The sequence below is a fragment of the Hevea brasiliensis genome, chromosome 15 (assembly GCF_030052815.1).
Source record: "Hevea brasiliensis isolate MT/VB/25A 57/8 chromosome 15, ASM3005281v1, whole genome shotgun sequence".
Lineage (NCBI taxonomy): Eukaryota > Viridiplantae > Streptophyta > Magnoliopsida > Malpighiales > Euphorbiaceae > Hevea > Hevea brasiliensis.
The window spans coordinates 67,179,495-67,187,063 of record NC_079507.1 but is presented as its reverse complement, the minus strand read 5'-3'; the positions used below and the strand labels follow the sequence as shown (position 1 = coordinate 67,187,063).

Sequence of the window (7,569 nt, the reverse complement as noted above, 5' to 3'; positions counted from 1 at the left end):
AAATACGGGCACTTTCATAAGCATCCATCCTCAATTCCTCAAGCTCATTAAGTTGTAACAACCTTTTTTCACCAGCTTGCTTAAGATCAAAATTCAAGGTTTGAATGGCCCAATATGCTCTATGTTCTAGCTCAACATGTAAATGTCATGACTTACCATACACCAACCTAAAGGGAGTAGTTCCTATAGGGGTTTTGTAGGCAGTCCTATATGCCCATAAAGCATCATCTAGTTTGATAGACCAATCTTTCCGAGAATTGTTCACTGTTTTCTCCAAAATATGCTTGAGCTCTCTGTTAGAAATTTCAACTTGTCCTGAAGTTTGAGGATGGTATGGGGTAGCTATCTTGTGCACTACACCATACTTCCTCATTAAGCTTTCAAATTGCTTATTACAAAAATGGGAACCCCCATCACTAATTATAGCCCTAGGAGCTCCAAATCTGTTCAAGACAAATTTCTTCAAGAATTTCACTACCACTCTAGCATCATTAGTTGGAGTTGCAATAGCTTCCACCCACTTTGACATATAGTCAACCCCAACTAAGATGTATCTATTACCATATGAAGGAGGGAATGGCCCCATAAAATCTATTCCCCAAAGATCAAATAATTCCACTTCAAGAATATTATTTAGGGGCATTTGATCTCTTTTTGACAAATTTCCATTCCTTTGACATCTATCACAATCCAACACAAATTTCCTCACATCCTTAAAAAGATTTGGCCAAAAGAAACCAAATTGCAAAATTTTACTAGCTGTCTTAGAGATGCCAAAATGACCTCCATAATCGTAAGCATGGCAATGATGCAAAATACTGCACCTCCTCTTCAGGAATACATCTTCTAATTAGACCATCACAACATCTCCTAAAGAGTAAAGGATCATCCCATCTATAAAACTTCACCTCATGCAGAAACTTTTTCTTTTGTTGCCATGTCATACCTAGAGGTAAAACTCCACAAGATAGATAATTCACAAAGTCTGCATACCAAGGTAATTTAGCAATAAGAGAGAAAAGTTATTCATCCAAGAAAAACTCATCAATAGGGATTTCATCCAATTCTTCACCATCCAATTTTAACCTACTAAGATTATCAGCAACTACATTTTCAGCTCCTTTCTTATCTCTAATCTCCAAATCAAACTCTTGTAGCATCAGAATCCACCTAATGAGTCTAAGCTTAGCCTCCTTTTTACGGAGCAAATACCGATGGTCGCATGATCCAAAATATAACCACTTTTGAGTCAATAATGTAAGGTCTGAACTTTTCCAATGCAAAGACAATTGCCAAAAATTCCTTTTCAGTTGTTGCATAATTTGTTTGAGCCTCATCCAGTGTTCCACTAGCATAATAAATAGCATAAGCCTTTTTGTCCTTTCGTTGACCAAGAACAGCCCCAATTGCATAGTTGCTAGCATCACACATAATTTCAAAAGGTAGGCTCCAATCAGGTGGTTGCATAATTGGTGCAGTAATAAGAGCTTGCTTCAACCTGCAAAAGGCATCCAAACACTCTAGGTCAAATACAAATGGTGTATCATTACTTAACAAATTACACAAACGATTAGCTATTTTAGAAAAATCCTTAATAAAGCGTCTCAGAGAACCCTGCGTGTCCTAGAAAACTTCAATTCCCTTGACATTGGTAGGAGGAGCCATCTTCTCTATCACTTCAACTTTGGCTTTATCAACCTCTATTCCTCTCATAGACACCAAATGTCCAAGCACTATCCCTCGAACCATGAAATGACACTTTTCCCGCTTTAACACAAGGTCAAGATTCGCACATCGCCGCAAAACTCTAGAAAGGTTAGCCAAGCATATATCAATTGAAGATCCATAAACATAAAAGTCGTCAATAAAAACCTCCATTATGTCTTCTATGATATCTGAGAAGATTGACATCATGCTCCTTTGAAAAGTGGTGCATTACACAACCCAAATGGCATCCTTCTATAAGCAAAGGTTCCATATGGACAAGTAAAAGTGGTTTTCTTGATCATTTGGATGGATAGGGATTTGAAAAAAAACTGAATATCCATCTAAATAGCAAAAATAAGAATGCCTAGCCAATCTTTCCAACATCTGATCAATGAAGGGAAGTGGAAAATGATCTTTTCTAGTGGCAACATTTAATTTTCTATAATCTATGCACATTCGCCAACTAGTCACCGTTCTAGTGGGAATTAATTCATTATTTTCATTTTTGACCACTGTCATTCCACCCTTTTTTGGAACAACATGTACTGGGCTCACCCAAGTACTATCTGAGATAGGGTAAATGATCCCCGCATCAAGCAACTTCAAAATTTCCTTTTTAACAACTTCTTTCATATTTGGGTTCAACCTCCTCTAATGTTCAATAGATGGCTTACAATTTTCTTCCAAAATGATTCTATGCATGCAAAAGTGTGGGCTTATTCACTTAATGTCATCTATGGTGTATCCCAAAACTTTTCTAAATTGTCTCAACACTCTTAACAACTTATCGCCTTTTACAAGACTCAAATTTGCATTTACAATTCGGATAAGTGTTATTAGTGCCAAGAAATTCATACTGAAATGAGAAGGAAGTTGCTTAAGTTCTACCTTAGGTGCATCTTCTTCCTTGAATGATGGTTGCTTAAATTCGACTTTTTCCTTTTGTGTGAGTTGAAAAACTGGAGCAGAAATGAATGGTGGACTTCCCTCTAAGTGTTGAGTATATGCAGCTACATGAGGGTTGTCATAATCTAAGCCTCTTCCATGAACCAAACAATTTTCAAGTGGAGCTTCTGGATATTTTTTCCTGAAATGTTCTTCAACCAGCTCATCAATGATATCAACTCTCAAGCAAGTATAAGCTTCAGAATGATGCTTTTTCATAGTGTTATTAATATTGAAAACCAATTGCTCTTCACCAACCCTAAGAGTCAGCTTTTCTCCTTTCACATCAATCAATGCTCCATTGTAGCTAGAAAGGGTCTCCCAAGATAATTGGAATATTAGAATCTTCCTCCATGTCCAAGATGACAAAGTCAACAGTATATAGAACTTTCCAACCTTCAGGCACATTCTCCAAAATCCCTTCAGATACTTGATTGTTCTCACCAATCAAGAGAAATGTGGGTTGGCTTTAGATCTCCCATGTTGAGCTTCTCATAAATAGAGAGGGGCATAAGGCTAACACTAGCCCCTAAATCACATAGAGCTTTTGTAGAACAAGACTCTCCAATGTGGCATGGAATTGAAAAACTCCCTGGATCCTTAAGCTTTGGAGGAAGTTTCCTTTGGAGGATAGCACTACATTCTTCTGTCAAAGCTACAGTTTCATCATCTTCAAGTTTCCTCTTGTTTGAGAGAATTTCTTTCAAGAATTTTGCATAAGAGGGCATTTGTGAAAGAGCATCAACAAAAGGCACATTTATGTAAAGTTTCTTCAAAACCTCTAAGAACTTCCCAAATTGCCTATCAAGATTGGCTTTGTGAAATCTTTGTGGAAAGGGAAGTTGTGGCTTGTAGGGCTCAGGAGGTATATATTTCTCTTCTTTTCTTCAAATTTCTCCTTACATTTTTCTCGCACTCTCTTGTTTTTCACTCTCATCAAGATTTTTCTCATTTTCTCTCTTCTCACTGTTTTCACTCTTCTCATCATTTATAACTTTTCCACTTCTTAAAGTAATAGCTTGACACTGCTCTCTTGGATTTTCTGGTTGACTTGGAAGCTTTCCAAAAGATTTAGCACTTGAGGAAGATGCTTGTTGTGCAATCTGGTTTTCCAAAGATTCTGCTGTGTGTTTGCATCTGCTCCACCTTGCTTTCACCTCTCTCATCTCCTCATCATGCTTATTTTGGTTAGCAAGTATCTGTTGCAATAAAGCTTCAGTGGTGGAATTTCGTTCTTGCTGTTTTGGTGGAGGGTTCATATTTTTCTGCTGAAAATTAGGTAATGGTTGCCTATTTTGCTAATATGGAACTCCTTGTTGCTGATGTGGTTGAAAATTCTGATTTGGAACTTGACTTTGCTGATTTCCCCATGAAAAGTTGGGATGATTCCTCCAATTTGGATTGTAAGTTTGAGAATAAGGATTCCCCATTTGCTTGTTTCCATAATTACCAACATATGCTGCTTGTTCTCCATAATCTACTCCACAGCTGGTTGTTTCCTCTGCATAAGCCACTTGTTGTGAACTTCCAGCTGATGTTGATGAACTAACCAACATACTAAAATCTTCCATCTTCTTAGCAAGGACATTTGTAAGTGCATCAAACTTTGCATTAATCATGTTGAATGGATCAAGATCATACATTCCAAAGAAATTGCCTTTTCTGAGTTGGAGCTGGTCCTCTTGGACTACTCCAAAGATGAGTATTCTTTGCAATTTTCTCCAATAGCTCATAAGCTTCATCTTCATGCTTTATAATAAATTCTCCTCCTGTTTGAGCATCAATGATTCCTCTGATTGCAGGAGTGACATTTGTGTAGAAATTCTGATTTATCATCCATTTTGGAATGGCATGATGTGGGCATAATCTCTCTAATTCCTTCCATCTCATCCATGACTCATAGAGAGTTTCATCTTCTCTTGGTCTGAAAGCTGTCATTTGATTCCTCAGCTCTTGAGTTTTTCCAGGTGGAAAATATTGTGCAAGAAATGCATTAGTGAGTTGCTCCCAATTTGTAATGGAGTTGTGAGGTAAAGAATCAAGCCAATCCAAAGCTCTATCCTTCAAAGAGAACGGGAATAGCTTCAATCTTGCTGCATCATCAGACACTCCAGGTTGTTTTTGCATGTCGCAAATCATAGCAAACTTCTTCAGGTGTGTGTGTGGATTTTCAGAAGGATGACCTCCAAATTGAGAATTCTGAATCATTTGAAGAACTCCAAAATCCATCTTGTAACTATTTGCATCAATCCTTGGTCTTGCTATGCTCTCTCTCAAATCATCAAAACGTGGAAAAGCATGATCCATCATACTTCCCTAGGCACGCTTGCATTAACAACTTCTTCCCTTGGGCTTCATTTTCATTGTTTTGACCATTTCAGATTACCAACATCAATTCTAACTCTTTCATCACCATGTCCGCTTCTAATTCATTCTCTCAAAGCTTCCTTCCTTCTTCTGGTTTCTTTCTTGTTGGCCTTGCAAAATTTCTCTATTTTAGGATTGAACAATAAGGATGTATCACTTGTGCTTCTAGCTCTTCTCATAAAAGATTAAAAGTACCTGAAAAAGAACAAACAAACACAAAATGAAAAGATAACAAAGATAAAACTAAAAACAAATAAAATGATCAAGAATTCAATCTTAAAAAAACAACTCCCAGGCAACAGAGCAAAAAACTTGATGCGTCCCAACCGCAAGTGCACTGTCGCATAAGTAGTATAGAAAAATATCGATCCCACGAGGAGTTGTGTTAATGATTGAATTTTCGATATAAAAGTTGACTAAATTGAAGTATTCATGAAATTAAAATAATGAATTAATGGGTAATGGAGTACGAAATCTAAATGTGCAAATTTAATATTCTATTCAACAATGTATTAATTAAACTAAAATTGCATCAAATAGAAATAAGCAAGTTCAAATATGGCAATATTTAAAATGGCAAATGATTAAATTTGATTAGAAATTAACAATGGTAAAAAGGTGATTCCGGAGTTCGGGATTTCATATTCGAGCTATTTTGGGATTTAAATCGGTTATCCAATTTTATGCAACTTATGGGTTTTAAGGAGATTAATTCTTAAATCCTTTGAATTCCCTTTCGAGTGAGACAAAGAGTGCCTTAATCAAACTAATCCTACTTTCGGAGTTAGAATTAATTAAGACCCATTAAGTTCTTTAATTAATCATGAATCCTCTTAATCCTTAGCCTATTTCTAGGTCTAAGTTAATTAAGTCCAATTTCCTGATTATCTATCACAAGGCCTTCTCCTTTCGGTGCTTCAACCATGGATTAAGAACATTACTCAATGGGATCCTTCATTAAGCATGTCATTAAGCATACAAGAAATGAATAAAACTCATTAAGACCACAAAATATGGATTACCCAATCAAAATCCACAAAATATCTCAAATATTACAACCCTTACTCCAGAATCAAAAGTAAACTACTCACTATCCATAATGCTTACAAGATATGATGAGTTTAAATGGAAATAAAGCTTTAATCTAAGCTAAGAAGTAAGAAATTAAACACTAGAAATGTAGAAAAGTGTAAAGAAAGAAAGAAATCTGCAAATCTTGGTTGAAAATGGTGTGGAAGGTGAAAATGACTCCTCAAATTCTGCTCAGCCTCCTCCTCTTCTTCTTTGCTCCTTGTCTCTCTTTAAAATGGGAAAATGAGACTATTTATAGCATTTTTCTGACATGGAGCCCTAAAATGGTATGTTCTAGGAGGAATTATTTGAGGGAATCTCCTGCCAGCTCATTAATGAACTCTTCATGGGACTGCATAAGTTATGCAGTCCCTTATGCAATTTTCGGCTGGTTCTGGTCACTTATGCGAAGCTGCATGACTTGGTGCATAGGTTATGCACAATCCCGTGAAGATGCATAAGGGAGGCGAGAATGTGCATAAGCTATGCAGTCTCCTTATGCACATTTCGGCTGGTTCTGGAACAGTGATCTTCCTCCTTATGCAGATCTGCATAGCTTATGCGGCAAGTTATGCACAGTTTGGTCAATGCATATTTCAGCTTGAAAACTTGTTTTTGACATCTTTTTGCTGTAGAAGACACTCCTCAATGGCAAAATTCTCTTCAGTCCTTCAAAAACACCATTTTTCCTACAAAACAAAGTAAAAATTACAAATTAGTGCAAAATCGACAATTAAGAAAAACTAACTAATTAACTAATGAAATTAGCTAAAAATGACTAATAATCAAATAAAAAGGGTTATAAAATTAGACCTAAATGACTATGCAAGATGTATGCATCACGGTCCTTTTATGGATAAGTCAAGGTAGGCACGGCTTGAGAGACACTCGCTGGCCCCCGCATTTGGTTTATTAAGCGAAAGTCCAGCTTGAGAGACACTCGCTGGCAGAGGTTGCATTAAGAGGGCTGTATAGGGGATCAGCTCCCATATATATACTGTTTGAACATTACTGAGTGTGTGAGTGCTCTAGATTATCTTTTGCTGCTATGATGTGATTTATAAGAAAGTGTTGCATTTCACTCTTCAGGGTGCATTAGCATTAGATAACTATAAAAATTATGGTTAAAATGAGTATTTTACTCTCTGAGTCAAACGCTCACTTCTGTTTACCTTATTTTTCTAGGCTACAGAAGGATTACTTATTGTGACTAACCTGCTCCTCTTCTTCACAGGTCAATTAGTAATGTTTAATGTATTTCATATAATTTAGCTAAATTCTAGAACTCCACATGTGTTAGGAGTATTTTAATCAATTTGGGACAGTGATATAAGATTATGTTAAAATTGTAAGAATATTAAACGCATGTATGTGTGCGTGTGATTGGACTGGATGAGGGAGTTGAGCTCCCGTTTGATTTTATGACATGATGAGTATATGAAGGGTGAGCTGAGCTCCCAAAATTATTATATGTTGTGT

The 7,569-nt window shown here is 36.5% G+C and overlaps 1 non-coding gene across 1 annotated transcript; it reads left to right on the top strand.

Moving 5' to 3' along the window:
* Window positions 1-4,498: 4,498 nt before the first annotated feature.
* On the top strand, window positions 4,499-4,605 carry LOC131174233 (small nucleolar RNA R71). Its single transcript, XR_009144481.1, has one exon. It is a non-coding gene; the product is annotated as a small nucleolar RNA R71 (small nucleolar RNA).
* Window positions 4,606-7,569: the final 2,964 nt, after the last annotated feature.